The 18,162-nt window shown below is 44.1% G+C and overlaps 1 protein-coding gene across 1 annotated transcript in view; it reads left to right on the forward strand.

Annotated features, from left to right (window-relative positions):
• Positions 1-15,027: 15,027 nt before the first annotated feature.
• RASGEF1C (RasGEF domain family member 1C) overlaps positions 15,028-18,162 on the forward strand; it is a 161,576-nt gene continuing 158,441 nt past the window's right edge. The window contains exon 1 of the mRNA XM_060240381.1: positions 15,028-15,228. The gene's annotated coding sequence lies outside the window, so the exon portion shown is untranslated. The remainder of the gene's footprint in view (positions 15,229-18,162) is intronic.

The raw sequence follows: 18,162 nt of genomic DNA on the forward strand, positions 1-18,162 counted from the left end.
ATATTCACTGACCCTGTCACTGACTCCCCACTTTGCCCAGGTGTTCCGAGCCTCGGAGAGCCTGGAAGAAGACAGGATAGGGCGGCAGCCACCAGGCGCTTGTGCCCCGCGCTCCCCCCCCCAATTCACCCAGGTTTCCCGAGCCTCAAAGAGCCTGGGCAAACACAGGATGGGGCGGCAGCCGGGCACTTGCGGCCCCACTCCCCCCCTTTGCCCTCAGGAAGCCTGGGTGAAGTCAGGACCGGTGTGGGGGTGCAGAGAGGGGGCGCCGGCCATGTGCATCTCAGTGGTGGAGACCTGGAGGAGTGCTGGTTTGCCTCAGGCACCAGACAAGGGGGTGGAGGGTGAGCAGCAGTACCGGGAAGGCCCATCTGAGGCAGCTCCTTCCCTTGCTTCACTCATCGGGCAAGTCACTGGCTCTGCCCTGAGGGAGAGGAGGGAGGGCCTGCCTCATCTCCCGCTAGGGCCAACCAAGGGAAGGAAGGCTGTCTCCTTGGAAAGCTCCTGCTGCAGCGGCTTCTCCTGTGACTCCAGTGGCCTCCCTTGAAGTCCCACCAATGTGGGGAAATAGGCCATACAGGTAAGTTGCATTGTCTGTGCATGTGCAGACAACATTTTCCTTTTGGGGGAATTTAAACCCCCCAGTGTATTTTTGTAAGATTTTCCTGCAAAACTGGGGAATCCCCCACGTGTATAAAAAAATCTCTTTTACCTACATGTGCCTCAGACATGTAGCAATAAGTATCCACACAGAGGAGCCATGTTGGGAAATTGATATATAGATACTGCCCCACTTTGCAGGGCTGTTGTAATGTATCTGAAGGACAGTGAACACTGAAAGTATACAGATAACTTTTATTACTGCATATTATCATTATGTACTATCTGTGCATCATTATTATTATACAGATGGAGATCCACAAGAAACTTATTGGACCTGCAATCTAATTTCCACCACTTTTGTTCTCCCCTTTCCTCGTACTTTTCTGCATCTCACTCTTTCTTCCTCGATACTCCTCTTACTCTCCCCCCTGTCTGTCACTTCCTCTCTCTCTCTGCCCCATCTGTTTCTGCTTCCCCCACCTCATCATGATTTCTTTCTCTTTCTGCCTTCCCAGCCCCATTACTTTCTTTTTCTGTCCCCACCCGATCAGTCTTTCTGCCTCCCACCCCACTATTATAATATTTGTATATCTAATTCTCAATAGTCCCCTCTTCCTGTGGATATTTATTTCCACAAATAGAGGCACACTCTCCCCCAACAGTTTTTCTACAGACACAGGGGACTCTATGGATATTCAGAAAAACCCAAAAGATTAAAATACATTGGTTGGTTTAAATCCCCCCCCAAATAAAAAGTTATCATTGAAGGCCTGGCTGCTGCTGCTGCTCCTGTGGAGCTGATCCAGGCCCAGCTGTGGGAAATGTTGGACACCAATCCAGGCCTGGCTGCAGCAGCAGGGAACACTGGGAGCCATTCTGGGCCCACTGTGGCAGTGGGGAATGCTGGGAGAGGCTGCAGGCCCAGCTGCAGCAGTGCGGGACACCAGCAGAGACTCTGGATGCAGCTGCACCAGTGGAAAATGCCAGGAGAGACTCCAGACCCGGCTGCGGTAGACACCAGGAGCTGCTCTGGACATGGCCATCAGGAGCTGATCCAGGCTTAGAGCTGCTCCCAGGCACTGCCATTGCCGCCAAATACGGAGAAAGAGGGGGATTGGCTTGGGAGGAGAGAGAGAAAGAGAAATATGAGGTATTGACTTGGGCGAGAGAGGAGGAAGGGGAATTGACTTGGAAGGAGAGAGAGGGAGGGAGGGATTGACTTGGATGTTTGGAAAGAAAAAGGAGGGATTGGCTTGGGGAGAGAGAGGGAAGATGGGGGAGAGGGAAGGAAGCAAAGATGGGGGAATGCCTCCTCCCCACAGGTTTCTTGCATGTTCTTGCATGTTCTTGCTTGTTATAATAAGGAAGTCAGGATATCTTTGGATACTTAAATCCAGTGACTGGAGCTGTGCAAGGAAAACAGATCATTCTACAAATTTGATAAGGGCCCTAGGTTTGCAGAAAAGTGTTAAATCTTTGTTTTAAAAAGCCAAAAATGATAAAAGGAATGCCTGTAGCTTTAAAAAATGAATTCCCTCAGTGGCTGTTGCTTGGCAACCATAATATTCCAAGCTTGGTTCTATCAGTAGAAGGCAGAGGAAAGGGGCAGGACCCTTCCCAGGCCTATTTTGGCCTTTGGGAGGCCAGGCCTGACAAGGGTTGCCAGCTCCAGGTTGGGAAATTAACTAATTTCCATGTGATGAAGTTTGAGGAGGGCAAGGTTTGGGGAAGGGAGAGATCAGCTGGATATAATGCCACAGAGCCAACCTCCAAAGCAGCCATTTTATCCAGGGACAATAACAAATCAAAATTTGTAACAAAAATATCAACCAGATTGATATAAAGTGAACAATATATTCTTCAGTTAAATATTAGAATAACAATTCCAATATCTTATTCACATAGATGCTTCAATCTCATAACTGCAATTACACAGTAGTGATTTAAAGTACCAACATAAATTCCATAATACTGAAGTGCAGAAATCTTAGTTTCCAAATGTATTGAAGTGCATAGAGCAGTCAATTTTGAAAAAAATGTGCTTGTGCAAATGTCTTCATAAACCATTCAAAAAGTTGGTTGGACTCCCAATTCCACTTCTGACAGAGCCCACCTGGTTAATGGAATAGCACCATTTCCATTGTCCCTTTGTCAAAGAGGTCGCTTTCACGCAGGTTTCTTGTGGGTTCCTGCTTGTTATCTAATATTTCCCTGAACTTGATTAATGCTATCAATGTTCACTTCTTTCTTGACCTTTATCCTCCATCATAGAGCCCCATATATGGAATGGACACCATCCCCTTGTACATTTTCACTCCGCTTGTTAGCTTCATTGGTAATGCCTTAATTATTTAAACCCTTGCAACGATGCTTAATGCTGTGTATTCAGTGTTTCATCATACTTGCCAGCCTTGCTGTGTCCTGTCCAGCATGAGGAACTAAAGTCCCATTCTGTATTATAATGTTCAGCTTTAGTGAATCACATCCCACAAATTCCAGCCGGCAGCAATGTAACAGATTCTTTCCATAGAAGCATTGCCCTAGAGAATAAGACTTTCAGGCAATGGGGGCCCTCTGAGCTATAGTCTGTATTTCTTATAAATAACCCGACTGAGGACTTTTGTTGTGTGGTCTGAGAAGCAGCTAGTTATTTTCCTCCTTCTCAACTATACTATTGTTCAAGTCCAGGAAGAAAATAGAAACTGTACTGTGAAGATGGGATTTATTCCAGATGAGGGATTTTTAGCGGCAATGATAAAAATAGGATGCCATTATGAAGTAAACAAGTTGTCCACAGGATTTGTCAATACAGCTGTCATCAACAGATTCTACTTCATGGAGGGGGGTGTTACTTCTGTGAAACTCATCCCCATTATCTCAGGACATGTTGCAATTTAACAGAGCACATTTAAAGTTAAAATGTTGTAGTCTATCCAGTAATTTTTTGTTTTGTTTTTATCTGGGAAAAAGGTATACCCCTAGACATTTTCATCAGTCTGTTAAACTTTTGCTTAAATTATTGGAATGTTTTCCCTGAATATTCTTAATCTGCAGAATGAGAATTTCTTGTCATGCTGAATAACTAAGAAAAGAATTATTAAGTTTATGAAGTTAAGAAAGCAAGCTCAATTTCCAATTATTCTCAAGATTACTTGTCTCAGCAATCCCCCCATATATCTCTATTGACTCTCAATGCGGCCGAAGATTCAATAAGCACAAGTGGCCACACCTTTTTTGACCTTTTACTCCGAAAGCCAGTTTGGTATAGTGGTTAAGTGTTTGGACTCTTATCTGGGAGAACCAGATTTGATTCCCCACTCCTCCACTTGCACCTACTGGAATGGCCTTGGGTCAGCCATAGCTCTCACAGGAGTTGTCCTTGAAAGGGCAGCTACTGTGAGAGCCCTCTCAGTCCCACCTGCCTCATAGGGTGTCTGTTGTGGGGGAGGAAGATAAAGGAGATTGTGAGCCGATCTGAGACTCTGAAATTCGGAGTGGAGGGCGGGATATAAATCCAATATCTTCATCTTCTTCTTCTTTCAAGCACCTTTGGAATTCTGATGCAGGGTGGTGGGGACAAGTAAAAAAATGGCAGCTGCAGGAGGCAGAGCCAACTACAAAACATCTGGAACTGAGGTAATGCATAACTCAAACAGTCACTCTTCAACATTTCAGGCAGAAGCTGTTTAACAGAATGAACATTCGAAATGAACATACTGCTTTTAAATATTTTCTTGCATTCACTCAGTTTCCGTTCAGTAATTTGGTGGAGATTCTTGTGCTGCTAAAGCAACTTTTAAAAAATCTGCAAGTCAGAAGCCCTGCTAGGCAAAAGCTCTACCTGGCCCTGCCCACTTTCTAAAAACCTTTTGTGGACAGCAGGAATGGCATCAGCAGGTACCATGGACCCCACAGGCATCACGTTGGTGACTCATGCAGCATCAAGCACTAGATTCTTGGAACAAAGCAGTAGACAAGTGCACCTTTAAGACCAACTAAGTTTTATTCAGAATGTAAGCTTCCGTATGCTCCTAAGCAGACTTCATCAGACAAAATGGGAATGGACACAGCAATTCTTAATGTAAGTTTGCAGTGTGGAATCATGGGAATGTTTTTAGCAGATAAAAAGAATCACAAATAGGATCTGTGGTTGTTAGTGTAGCACAAAATGGCTGAAAAAACACTAGGTGATAAAAAGCAGACTGCTGTTGTAGGAGTGCCATGAATCTAGGTAACATTCTGGCTTTGTTAGAGAGCATCTTTACTCAAGAGACTGTAACATCCATATAGTTTGCCATAGGATGGGTTGGTATATGCAATAAGACAAACAGCCAATATCCCCCTTTTAAGTATGTCAATACAAAAAAAAAAATTCTGATACACTGTTCTAAAAGAGAAATAATATAAGTTAGCCCTTAGAAAAACAGGGTGCATTAAAGTATAGTGGAAGGTGGGTTAGTATATATAATGAGACAAACAGGCCACATGTGTTTGAGCATGTCAACACACACAAAAAACATTATTCTGATACACTGTTCTAAAAGAGAAATACATTGGAACACTGTGGATGCACAGCTATACTCAGTGAGAGTTGGTTTAGTATATGTAATGAGATAAAAAACCAACATCCCTGTTCAGTCCTGGGGAGGTGTTTGTTCCAAGTTTCATGATAATTTGTAATTCAGCAGTTTCTCTCTCCATTCTGTTCTTGAAGTTCCTTTGCAGTAAAACAGCTGCTTTGAGGTCACCCATTGAATGCTCAGGAAGGTTAAAGTATTCTCCAACAGGTTTCTCAGTTCTGTAATTCCTGATGTCAGATTTGTGTCCATTTATCCTTTGGTGTAGGGTTTGTCCTGTTTGCCCTGTGTAGAGAACTGAGTGGCATTGTTGGCATTGTTGGCATTTAATGGCATATATATATAATGTTGGAAGATGAACAAGTGAATGAGCCTGAGATGGTATAGTTAATGCTGTTAGGCCCAGTGACTGTGTTGTCTGGGTGTATGTGGCAGCAAAGTTGGCACTTGGGTTTATTGCAAGCTCTGGTCCCGGTGTTCCTGCTCAGATGCGATGTTGTATTGTTGTGGGTGAGGAGTTGTTTGAGATTAACAGCATTAACTATACCATCTCAGGAATGGAAATGGACCAGAGGATAGTTTTATCTGCTACACTGCGGGGAACAATAGCAAATAGTGGTGACATGCCACTGCCCTTGCATAGGGAACATCCCGCGCACACACACCACACACATACCCAGTGCAGCAAAGAAGCAACATAACACCAGCAGGGGCTCCTTTTGTTGTTGAGTCGCACAGTCGAGTCCGACTCTTTGATAGCAAACATTTGATTTTAACTAATTTGGGGGCGGAATAACTTCCACTGTGTAGATTGGCAAACAGCATAAAACATGCAGTTAAGTATCATGCTGCCTCTTAAATTTCTTGTGAGAGGATGAAGCAATGCAGCGCTCTTTGAATCATCACTAGTTGGAGGGAGAAGGTCTGAATAGAAAAGGGAGGGGAAGATATGTCCCAAGACAGTATAATCCATATATGAGCAGATAGCTTTTGTTGTTGCTTTTTGCAGCTGGCTCTATATGTAAGAAGCTGGGAAGGATGGTCCTACTGAAAAATCTTTGAATTCTGCATTCAGATGTAACAAACCACAGTTAATTCACTTAATAGGTATAAAAGATGGTTTAGAAGCTTGGTCTAACATCCACCAATAAACCACAATTCATTACGATAGCTGATGTCACAACAAGCCTGTTTCTAATGGTCACAAACAGAGCTTGTTACAATGTTTGCATGCTCCTCCTTCCCTTCCACGCAGAGCCCAATTGCAGACTTCCTGCCTTCCTAGTCTTTGGATTAAACTCCAATTTACTGTGGTGTCCAAACACCACAAATAGGAATTCACTACTTCCAAAAACTGGGATTCTAAACTGGGATTAAGCAATGGTTTAAGAGCCCTAGTTTGTTTTGAGGAAATGAACTCCCTTACGTTAAACCTTATTTCAATGCACGATCAGCTCCAGGAATCAGCAAATAATAAAAAAAAACACATTCAAAGAAACAAGCACAAAACAATGAACACAAATGAAGAGTGGTGGGGAGACAAAGAAGGTAATATCCTCCTTGAACAGATAGGTAAAATTATTTGGACTCCATCAGCCATTTCCATATCCCACATATCCATAGGCAAAACATCAAAATGAAGTCCAGTTTGTCCAGATGCCTGCATTTGTAAGTCTGCACAGCACAGTTCAAGGCTTCCTGGTTTTGTGAACCTTGAATCAAACACCAAGCCAAGATATTTTAGCTGAATTCTGTGAATGCAGAAAGAAGGAAGGAGGGGAGGAAGGAGGCACCAATAAACTCTGCTCAGGTCCATCATAAGCAGTGGTTTGCCCATGATGCCTGAATGTGGATGTCATGATAAACTAGGGTTTAATCAACAACTCGTGTACCAACAGTGGTTTACGAGATCAAAACACAACAATACAGACAAGTGGGGTACAGCATTCCCTTTGCATGCACAGTGACAGAATTGCTCCCTCCACTGAAATGAAAGTGGGTACATACCATGAAGGGCTGCCATGTTTGATCCAGAACACACATGAGGCACTAGGCTGTGGCATTAGTCATAAAACACCTCATATGGAAAATGAAATGTGTCTTTTACCAAACTACCTGAGAATAAAATTGAGGCAAATAAATAACAAACTGCAGATGGATGTTCCTTTTTGAGCCATAAAAATAAAAAATAAAAATAGACTTTTTTTTTAAAGAAGTTAATTGTCAGATGAGTAAGTAATCATGGCAAGCACAATGGTAATTTCACATTTTTTCACAACACACTGTCGAAACATCCCCCAGTGGTGGATTTGCTGTCAAAAATCCTTGATGGAGAAGCATGCTGTGAAGAAGCCTTTGCTTCACAGTTTGGTGCCTGCATTGCAATTAGCACATACTGCATCACAAGACTCAGGAACATCAGCACTTGCTTCTGCTCCTCTCTAAATAGCTGTCTATTTTCCTAACGCTACAGAGTATGGCTGCAATGCTTGCTCGCTTCAATCCTTACAACTCAGGCGGAAGGCAAATCTTATTTCCCAATAGACAGGTAAGGCACACAAAACTATGCCCCGTGAACTCCTGTGTCCTACCGTTATCTAAAGAAATAACATCTGTATACAAATGCAAGACTGTAATACTTGTAACGCATTTAAACCTAGCTAGAAACTATAATACAAAAATGTAGAACACACAATGCTCTAATAGCGTCTAGTAAGAAGACAGCTGTTTTGAAAGAGACAGAAGCAAGCTCTGATGTTCTTGAGTCCTGGGGTGAGATCGCAATTGCAATGCAGTTGAAATGCAGGCATCATACTGTGAAACAGAGTGATGGGCCTGCTCCAGACAAACAGCAAGTCATATGGTAGCCACATAATACTGAATCCACACAATGAGGCACGGTGTGTGTACAGCAGCTCATCATGTGGTTTGCTGTAAACCATGATCAGGAATGTTTTCCGGTTGTGGGGAAAACATGGGTTGTAATAGACGCTGTAGAAGATCTAATATCTTTAAAACCAGCTTCTGCACAAGAATGGCTTTCTGCTGCCACGAGGACTCTTTTTTCAGGAGGCCTTCCCATTGCTTGGTGCATGTGCAAAATTGGCTGCAGAGCAGCTATAATCTCATTATCACTTCATCTCCAGCGGGACTTTTTTTGTAGCAGGAACTCCTTTGCGTATCAGGCCACACACCCCCTGATGCAGCCAATTCTCCTGGAATTTATAGTAGGCCCTGTACTAAAAGCTATTAGAGGATTGGCTACATCAGGGGTGTGTGGCCTGATATGCAAAGAAGTTCCTGCTACAAAAAAAGCCCTGATCTCCAGCATTCAGCTATCAGTTGAAACAAAAAATTGGATCTGGAAGATGCTCAGGCTTTAGCATAGGCAAATCTTCGTGGAAGGTCTGTGATACATACACTGCCAATATATCCTTCCAGTTCAAATATGTACGGTGCTGTGAGAATGGTACAAGGATTAATTTGTAAATCTGATATGTGTGCCAACATTTGGCTTTACCATCAAAATCACCAATACAGTATACACTCAATGTAAAGCATCTTAAAAGGATATATTAAAACAAGACAGGAGAACAGGAGCTTCCCAGTGACTGGAAGGATCGGTGAATTCTACATTTTAAAAAAAGATAAGAGGTCTGACACTGTTTACTCCAGTCTTTTTGTCCTCTGACACCTCAATTACAAAGTGGCTCTTAGTGGGAGATTAACAGTGTCCTGGGACTAAGCTCCATTGAGCAGACCTGTTCAGAATTGTTCTACCAAAGAGCTTGATGATATACAGCAGGGATGGCCAAACTTGTTTAATGTAAGAGCCACATAGACTAAACATTAGATGTTTGAGAGCCACAAGACATGAACAAATATTACACACGTCTTTATTAAAACTCTTAATACTGTCTTTGCACAGAAGGATAAAATACACACATATGCACTTTACAACATGATCATGCTAGAAGGAGACTTTTTAAAAAACAAAAGCTGGAAATAACAGTCCCATAAGACCAGTATAGGGAAAGGTGAGCGAATTATTATTTTTTTTGCACTAGTGGGAAAAGGAAACATTGTTGTACCATATAAATCACTACTGCCAGCGTTTGCAACATTATGCATCTCTCTTTGCCTTGACACCAAGGCTAGTAAATACAGTTCCTACAAGAGCTGTGAAACTAAGGGGGAAAGAACCCTGTGCTGCCCTCTTTAATTCCATCCCTCCTTCCAGTGGCTCCCTCAGCTTGCACTGTCTTTCTCCACCCTAGGTCTCTGGGCGATCTCTGTGGTAGCTGCCTATTTTCCACTCCTTCCCCACTTCACACACAGCAGAAATAATTGCCTACCTATGAGTTAGTGCTCAGAAGTAGGGGTATGCATTTGGTTCAGCCGAACCAAATAAATCTCCGAATACACTGATTCGGAAGTATACGGCACCGTATACGTCCGAATCCATCTGGAAGGCATAATACGGGCATAATTCTCTTATCGGAGAGTTGCGTTGTTTGGGGCAGGGCTGGAGAGCTGGCATCTGTAGATCGTGTGTTCTGTGGCAGGGAAGATGACATCTGGGTGAGAGACCCAGAACCGGTATGCTTGTTGTGCTTGGTCAGCTCTCCCTGTGTTGTTTGGGGCAGGGCTGGAGAGCTGGCATCTGTAGATTGTGTGTTCTGTGGCAGGGAAGCTGGCATTTGGGTGAGAGACCCAGAACCAGCATGCTTGTTGCGCTTGGCCAGCTCTTCCCGCATTGTTTGGGACAGGGCTGGAGAGCTGGCATCTGTAGATTGCGTGTTCTGTGGCAGGGAAGCTGGCATCTGGGTGAGAGACCCAGAACCAGCATGCCCGTTGTGCTTGGCCAGCTCTCCCCATGTTGATTGGGGCAGGGCTGGAGAGCTTGCAGACCTTGAGCAGATTGTGTTTTGTGTGGCAGTGATGTTGGCAACTGGGTTTATATTGGCTCCAGGCCAGCAGGGTTTGTAGAGTAGATAGATGGATGTAGTGCATTTGGATCCTATAGAGATTATCTGGTATGAAGTTAGGTTTGGCTTTGGGTACCCTAGGAATTGGACCCCCTGGTCCAATTTTTTTTTGGCCTTGTGGGTTTTGTGTGGGACAGTGCCCTGAAGCTACACAGCAGTTTGGGGGGCTCTCCTCAAAACCCCCTGCTCCCCAGAGCCACTTTTCCCATGATAATTACAGTGGGGGAAGCAACTCTAATTGGTTTTTTCTCACCGTTGGGAACAGTGTTCCTTTTGGGGTGCCCACAGATGGGTGCAGTCTTTTGGGGCCAGGGGATTGCATATGGGAGAGTCCCCTGAAGCTGTCCTGCAGTTTTGGGGCCTCTCCCTCAAACCCCCCTCTGGCCAGAGCCACTTTCCCCACAGCAATTATAGCGGAGGAAGTGGCTAATTGCGCATTCCCCAGAATTGGTGGCAATGGGCCTTTGGGGAGCCCAAAGACAGGGACCCCCTGGCCCAATCTTTTTGGGACTTGGGGTTTTTGTAGGGGAGAGTCCCCTGCAGGTTCCCTGCAGTTTTGGGGGCTCTCCCTCAAACCCCCTGCCCCCCAGTAGCCTCTGATTACACCTTATGGTGCCATTGATTTTAGTGGCCCACAGGGTATAATGGTAGGATAGGGGCACCCTCTTTGGGTCCCCCTGAAATGGGAACCCCTAGCCCAAGCTTTTTTGAACTTAGGGGGTTTGTAGGGGAGGTCTCCTGCATGTCCCCTAAAAATTTGGCAGCTCTCCCTCAAACCCCCTCCCCTCCAGGCGGCTTCCAATATACCCTATTTTGCCATTGATTTCAATGGCCCATATGGTATAATTGGGCTGTATATTTGGAAATAGCTGTATATCTCCTGTATATATGGCTATTCCGAGTACCGGTATTCGGAAATATACAGTATTTCAGATATTTTGGCCCTGTATATTTCCGAATCTGATTAATTCTGATTTTTTTTTCACACCCCTACTCAGAGGCTGACTGGGGTTCTGATGCTAAGCATAATTACTTGAAAGTAAGCCTGCATTAAGTTCCTCCTTGACCTCTGGGAGCAGCACGATATGTGTGGAAGAGCTGCATGCGGTTCCCAAGCCACAATTTGGCCACCCCTGATACAGAGGGTTGGGCTGAACAAGCAACAGCCAGCAACTTGCATAGACCCAAGACGAGCCTGGGGGATAAAACAGGACTGAAAAGGCATATCTCTATGTTGATCATGAAATAACGATAGTGTTATTACAGTGTGATTGATAGTGCACCCAGCTACTTTTTATGTATTCAGACACATAGCCATTTCTTAATAAAGGAAGTTTTATGATCCATCTCAAATCATTAATTTGTAAATATTTTATGTAGCTAAGTTGCTTTCCTACCTATATGATTCTATAACCAGATGTACATAAGTATTAATTTGCATTTGTCTTTTCTTTCTGAATTGAGCTGCAGTTTTGAAACTGAAATAGTGAAGCTAAATGATAACCTAGAATTAAATTATATAAAATGAAGTCTAAGGGTGGCCATGAAAATCTGGAGACAACAGTGATGCTCATAGTGCTAGCATAATATAGCCACTGTTTAGATCTCAGAAATAAGATAAAGTACATTCCTTACAGATGACATTTTTGTATAAAAACATGTAAATGGCTGAAACACAGAAGCTGTAAAAGAACTGTAACAGCAAAGATGGCAGTAAATCCAGAACTGTTAAAATTTACACTACAGTATATACATGTTGACAAAACAGAAATTTTCAAATGCTTGTATATATTAGAAAATCACATTGTTCCTTCTTTTCTTTCTTTGTCTTTCCTTTAAGAATGCAGGAACCTTCTAGCCTAAAGTTCTGCTTCCAGTAGTAGGCAACCAATTGTCTCTGAGAAGCCAACAGGTCAGACATATTCTCATCCTCTTTGTCCTTTGTACCTGGTATTGAGAAGAAGAAGAAGAAGAAGATATTGGATTTATATCCCGCCCTCCACTCCGAAGAGTCTCAGAGCGGCTCACAATCTCCTTTACCTTCCTCCCCCACAACAAACACCCTGTGAGGTGGGTGGGGCTGGAGAGGGCTCTCCCAGCAGCTGCCCTTTCAAGGACAACTTCTGCCAGAGCTATGGCTGACCCAAGGCCATTCCAGCAGGTGCAAGTGGAGGAGTGGGGAATCAAACCCGGTTCTCCCAGATAAGAGTCCGCACACTTAACCACTACACCAAACTGGCTCTTCTCACAACCTTAGAATACAGAGGTTGTACTCAGTGGTCATGGCTGATAGCCATTGATAGACCTTTCCTTCATAAACATCTCTTATCCCATCATCCAAGATTATGGCACTGGGTTGAATTAGTTCATTATGTGTCTGCAGCATTACTTTCTTTTGTCTGGCCCAACCCTATGACTGATTGGATTGAGAGATCTCAAATTCTAATATTATGAGATGGGAGGGCTGTGTGTGAAAAAAAGATTTATGTCTGTTTTCTCAATTCACATTTTTAACAAACTTTTGTATTGAGACAGGCAACCCTGACATGCTTGCCAAACAGCAACATGTTAGACTGCTGACACCCAGGCCTAGTTCTCTACCCAAGGGACCATGCCAAGCCCCTGAAGCAACCGCAACACTGCTGGGGCTCAGCCTGCTCTGCGTCTGGCCAGTTATAGCCCTCATCTCTCCACCTCCACTTTTTGTTTTGGCAGTGTGGCAGGCGTGTTAAATAAGGACAAAAATAAAATAGGGTATTGATTGGCTATTGATAGGTAAGAGATTGGGATTAGAAATGTTCAGACCAAAGGGAAGCATATAAGCTTGCTTGCAGAGCAGTGTAAAGCAGCTTCTAGTGATGTGAAATATTTCTGTGGTTTTGCGAAAAAGCTGTCCTTGCTTGGAGAGTCCCAAAGGGCCTAAGAAATGGGACTGTGGTTAGCTAGCTAGCAAACTGATGTTACAACATGCAGCTTGATGAAACAGAAATATATGTACCGCAACCCAGGAAGGTGAATTCTTGGAGAAATCCCAAAAAGAGTTGTTTACTAAACCGGAAAGCTGCGGTTTAGCTTATGTTATGACTGCAAACAATGCTACTATGTAATGCCATGTATGGAAAGTAATGCCATGTATGGAAAGTACCAGAAAGACCCAAGTATGTCCCGCCTATGTTGTGACGCGTTTCCAGTTTGTGATGTATTTCCAGTTTGCTTGATTTTTGCTGATGTATAACTTTAAAGCAGTATAAAACCCAATGTTCTGTCTGTAATCGGGGTCAGACCCACAGCTTTTGGCATGAGCCACATGGGTCTGATCCATGCGCATGTTACTTCAATAAAGACAAAGCTGTTTTCTTGATCCTGCCTCAGGCCTCATCTGTCACTGAACCAGCCATCAATTGTCTACTGCAGGGGTTTCCTGCTATAGCAGCATACCAATATCTTCACAGCTAACAACAGGTTCCCTGATTTGAATTTCATAGCAAGTTATGGTTAGGGGGACCAGGTAAGAGCATCAGCATGTGTTCAGGCAATGTATTTATGACCCCCCCCCAAGCCATGGTTTGAATGACTTAAATAGGTGATTTACAACTAATATTTGGCACTTTTGTTGTTTTGTGAGCTGCCTTGAATCTAAGGATATGTGTTTTAACACCCTCCCCCTTGAAGCTCACTTGGAACCTACTTTAACCTTCTTAAAGGCATCAGACCTAAACACATATTTTACTGGGGCATTTAATTTTATTTTATCAGCTTAATGGTCTGCTTGTTTTCTGGATAGTTTCTATGCTGCTTGTGTCCAACTGCTTGTTTCTTTACTGGGATGAAGGCAATGCCTCAAACAAGACTCTCATGATGCCAACTTCCAAGTGGGACTAGGAGATCTCCCAGAATTACAGCTGATCTCCAGATGACAGAGAAAAGTTCCCCTGGAGAAAACAGCTGCGATTGCATTGTTCCCTGCTGAGGTCTTTTCCTTCCCTAGTCCCCATGGCTCCCCCACCCCACCCCACCCCCCCAAAAAATCTTCAGGTATTTCCCAGTCCAGAGCTGGCAACCCTAGATGACGTTGCATCAAAATATCCTAAATCAAACAATACATGACTTGATTAAAGTTATCATTCTGCAATTTGTCTCTTGATACTAAGGAATTCCCATGATTCAACAGAAAATTTCCCAATATTAGCCAGATGCTTTAGGTCTAAAAGGCATTCTAAGAACACAGTTCCCATCTCTGGGGCTAGCAGATTCATTCATCCCCGTGTAATTACGCACAAACGCCTTCCACGGCTCTTTGGCTGCTTTTATTGTGCTGTTGTATGTCGCCCTGACCCCCTGGAAAGCCTTGAGCAACTTGCCCTGGGCGACAGAACCTCTTTTTGCTCGAACCCTACTTCATTCCAGCCGGGGGAGGGGGCAGAATCAGCGGCTGCTGCACATTTGCAGAAGCCTTTCCCCAGGCAAGCGAGGCTCCTCGGAGGCAGGACTGGGTTGGGCTCTACGGCGGCCTATAGGAGCACTGCTTCTGCAGGGCACTTGGCATCACCTGGTGAGCGCCCACCAGGGTGGCTTGAAACGTCCGTGGGTCGACCTCGTCATACCTGCCTCAGGTTGCGGCCCATGTCCCTAATTGCCCGCCTTGCCTCCACTGACCTCCAGCTGCAATTCCAATCCAGTTAGCGGCGGCGGGTTTTGAAAGGGCAGGAGAAGCCGCCGACACGTTCGCTTGTTTTCGGTGCCGATGCCGCGTTCAGTGGCCAGGTGGCGCTGTAACCGGCCGAGTCTCACGCTGGGCTTCTCCGGCAGCTGAGGTGCGGCACGAGGGGGAAACACAGCTTCTTGCGGCAACGCCAATTGCGCGGTGAGCGCGGCGGACGCGATTGTGTAGCTGTGCTTGGCGGGGTGCTCGAAGAGAGCTGCGCAGCGCTTCTGGGCGCCTGGCGCGCCAGGGAATTTGAAGCGTCTTGCAAGAAGAACTGCTGCGGATTACCCCTGCCGGGGACTCATTTCGCCACCTCCATGGCTTGGAAAGCTGGAATACGGGGGGCATAGCTGTGGTGAGTGCTAGACACCTTCTCGCCGCTTCCTCCCCCCCTCCCCAAAATGCTTGACTTTTTTCACTGCCATGTGGGCACAGTAAGTAGGCGACCATCGGTAGACCCGCCGTAGCTACAGATTTGCCCAACGGGCACATTTTTAGAGAAAATACTGTTTTTAAACTCCGCGTCAGGACTCCGCACCCCGCGCATGCTTCGCTCATTTTTAAGGGTTGTTTGCAAAAGCGCTGCTGCGTCGGTTTCGTGTTGAAGCCACTGGCGTGGCACCGTGCCCCGCTTCCGGCGTGGCTGCACCTTGCGGTGGATGAGCGAGTAGCCATTAGCCCCGGCTGGTGTCTTCTCGGCTGTTGGGTGGCAAATCCATCAGCGGTGGAAGAGCGCGCGCAACAAGAGCCGCGTGGCAGGCGGCTGCGGAGCGGGGGTGTTGAGACCCAGGGGCCGCTTCGTCTTCTGTCATTAGTCAACGGCAAACTTTTAATTTAATAATGCACTTGCCCATCGATTGGAGCTGCAGCCCGAAGTGGATTAGGGAAAGGGAGCCAATGTGTTTGCTTGAATTTACGGTGCGGGGAGTGGGAGGTAGTGATGGTCTATCTGAGATTAATGAGACTGACCTCCTTGCCCGTTCTTCGAGAAAGGTGGTGGGAATCCCTCCTGAACTGTATGTGACTGGAAAATCTGTAATGTGCATTGAATTAAGTTAAATCTAAGAGAGAGGGAATCAATCTCCCGGTAAGTCTTTAGAGCTGCTGAACAGGACTGCTATTGTTTATTGCTGTGTAAGATTAAAAGTTGTTGAAAGGCTATCCTTTATTTTGACATCATAAGGTAATGCATTTGGAAAAACTGTAGTTCCAGCATTCAGGCAGGAGAGCTGCACAGTGACCCTTAGTTTTGAAATGTTGCTCTTCCAGACACCTGGTGGTATAATCTTATAGAATCACAGAACCTTAGGTGTGTTTACTTAGGAGTAAGATCTACAGAGTGTTTTACTCCCTGGGAAGTGTGCCTAAACTTGCAGCCTGGGTTGCTCTAATAAGATACTTGTCTCTTTCTTTGATTCTAGAACACCTGTTTGATGCCCTGAATTTAATAATTGCTTGTAGAAGTAAACCCAGGGAAGTCACAGGGACTTCCATCCATGCGTTGTGCTTTGGATAAGCGGCATACCTGCTTTTGTTTGGGTGTATCAGATCTTTTTAAATGAGATGTTAGAGAAGTACCTGGGAGCTTTCCAGTCACCAGACTACAATTATTTCCTTTGTAAATTCGAGTTTCTCAGCATTGAGAAACTAATTCAGCATTGGAAACATTTTTTTCTGGCTAAAAGATGACACTAAGAGTCTCCATTCTGGAGTGATTTTGGGGAAATGGAATCTAAACTGTTGTCAGAAAACACGTGAAAGGAAAAATTCATTTCAGTTGTGCTGCCAATTCGGGGGTAATTAAAGATGTTTCAAAGGATGACATTTTGCAGCACATTAATTTATAGTGGGTGACAGTCATGAGGTTTGGGGAAGACTAGCTTCAGAATTTGCAAGACTTTGACCTATGTGTATAAACTCTTGGATTACTAATTATAATCTCAACATGTATTTTTGTCTAAATACAAGTTTTCAAAGTAGATTGACATGGATTCTCTGTGTACTGTTTTGCCCAAGATCATGTTAACAATGTGCACACATCTGTAGCAATAGTAATTAATACCACTGGGTGAAACTGCTGTATATTCTACTGGTTGGTTTCATTCTATGCACTACAAGTAACAGCATGCACAAAGTGAATGAAGTGGTGTTGTATGATACTGATGTGGAAATAGGTGCACAAATTTGTACTCTATTCTTTTTTTCCTAGTTGAGTTTTATTGGATTAAGCCACTTGATAATATTTTACAGTGAGTTATTGATGCAAAATTATATATGCACAAAGACTAATGAAATAAGCATTGTGTTTGTTGATTTTGTCTTAACTAAGCATCATGTCCTAAAATAGGAATAGCTGCATTATAGCATAGAAGTTCGTTTAGATTTTACATGGAATAGATAATTTTGTCAGTTAAAAGTTTTGTTAGATCATTTTTTTTAATGTCAACATATCATGACATGATGGATCTCTTTAATGCATTATATGTTTTATTTGCACTTGTGTAACAGTGATGGGGGCTTGATTAATGTTATCTGGATTTTAGTCAGACTACTAAAGTCTTTGCTGACTTTAACATGTAAAATCTGCCTGTGCCATGCATCTCCAGTGGTAGTTGGAGGTTACTTTCACTTGAGTACAAAAGTATTGAACATGCATGGAAAAGCTATGGCAAATGGTTGACCTTTTCGGTAATCCTGAATTACAGCAGTTGTCGGCTAAATGTACTTTTTGTTGAAAGCACAGGCAGGCATATATCTCTTTGATACCCACAAACTGGAAAAAAATGCCTCCTGGTATTCTGTGTGAGAGAAAAAATCCTTGCATAACATACAGGTAGGGTAAGGTTGCAAATAATTATGCCTAGAGAAATTAGTGAATGAATGCAACACAGGTGAAATAAATTCCAAAGGAGAAAAAACTGCAGAAGTAACGGGGGGGGGGGGGGCGGGAAGGGAGTGTTATGTTCTTTCATATAATGTTTAATGTTTAGACTAATAATCAGGGAGAATGGAGCTGCTTCTGAGAATCCTGTTTGTGAAGGAGATGGCAAAGTTGTCCTTGGGTGTGGTCACACGTCACATTAAAAGCGGGTGTATAGCGCTCAAATTTGAACCGCTGCATATTGATTCGATGCAGAGTTGTTCGGACGAGCATCCAAGAATGTGACTCATTCTGTTGTTGAGCGATCAGACATCCAATACTATCACACTCTTTTCCTGGTGCATGTGTGATCAGATGGTGATTTCTGGGAGGGGGGGGGGAACATGCATCCAACTGTTTGGAAGTGGG

Source organism: Heteronotia binoei, chromosome 5 (genome assembly GCF_032191835.1).
Source record: "Heteronotia binoei isolate CCM8104 ecotype False Entrance Well chromosome 5, APGP_CSIRO_Hbin_v1, whole genome shotgun sequence".
Taxonomy (NCBI): Eukaryota; Metazoa; Chordata; class Lepidosauria; order Squamata; family Gekkonidae; genus Heteronotia; species Heteronotia binoei.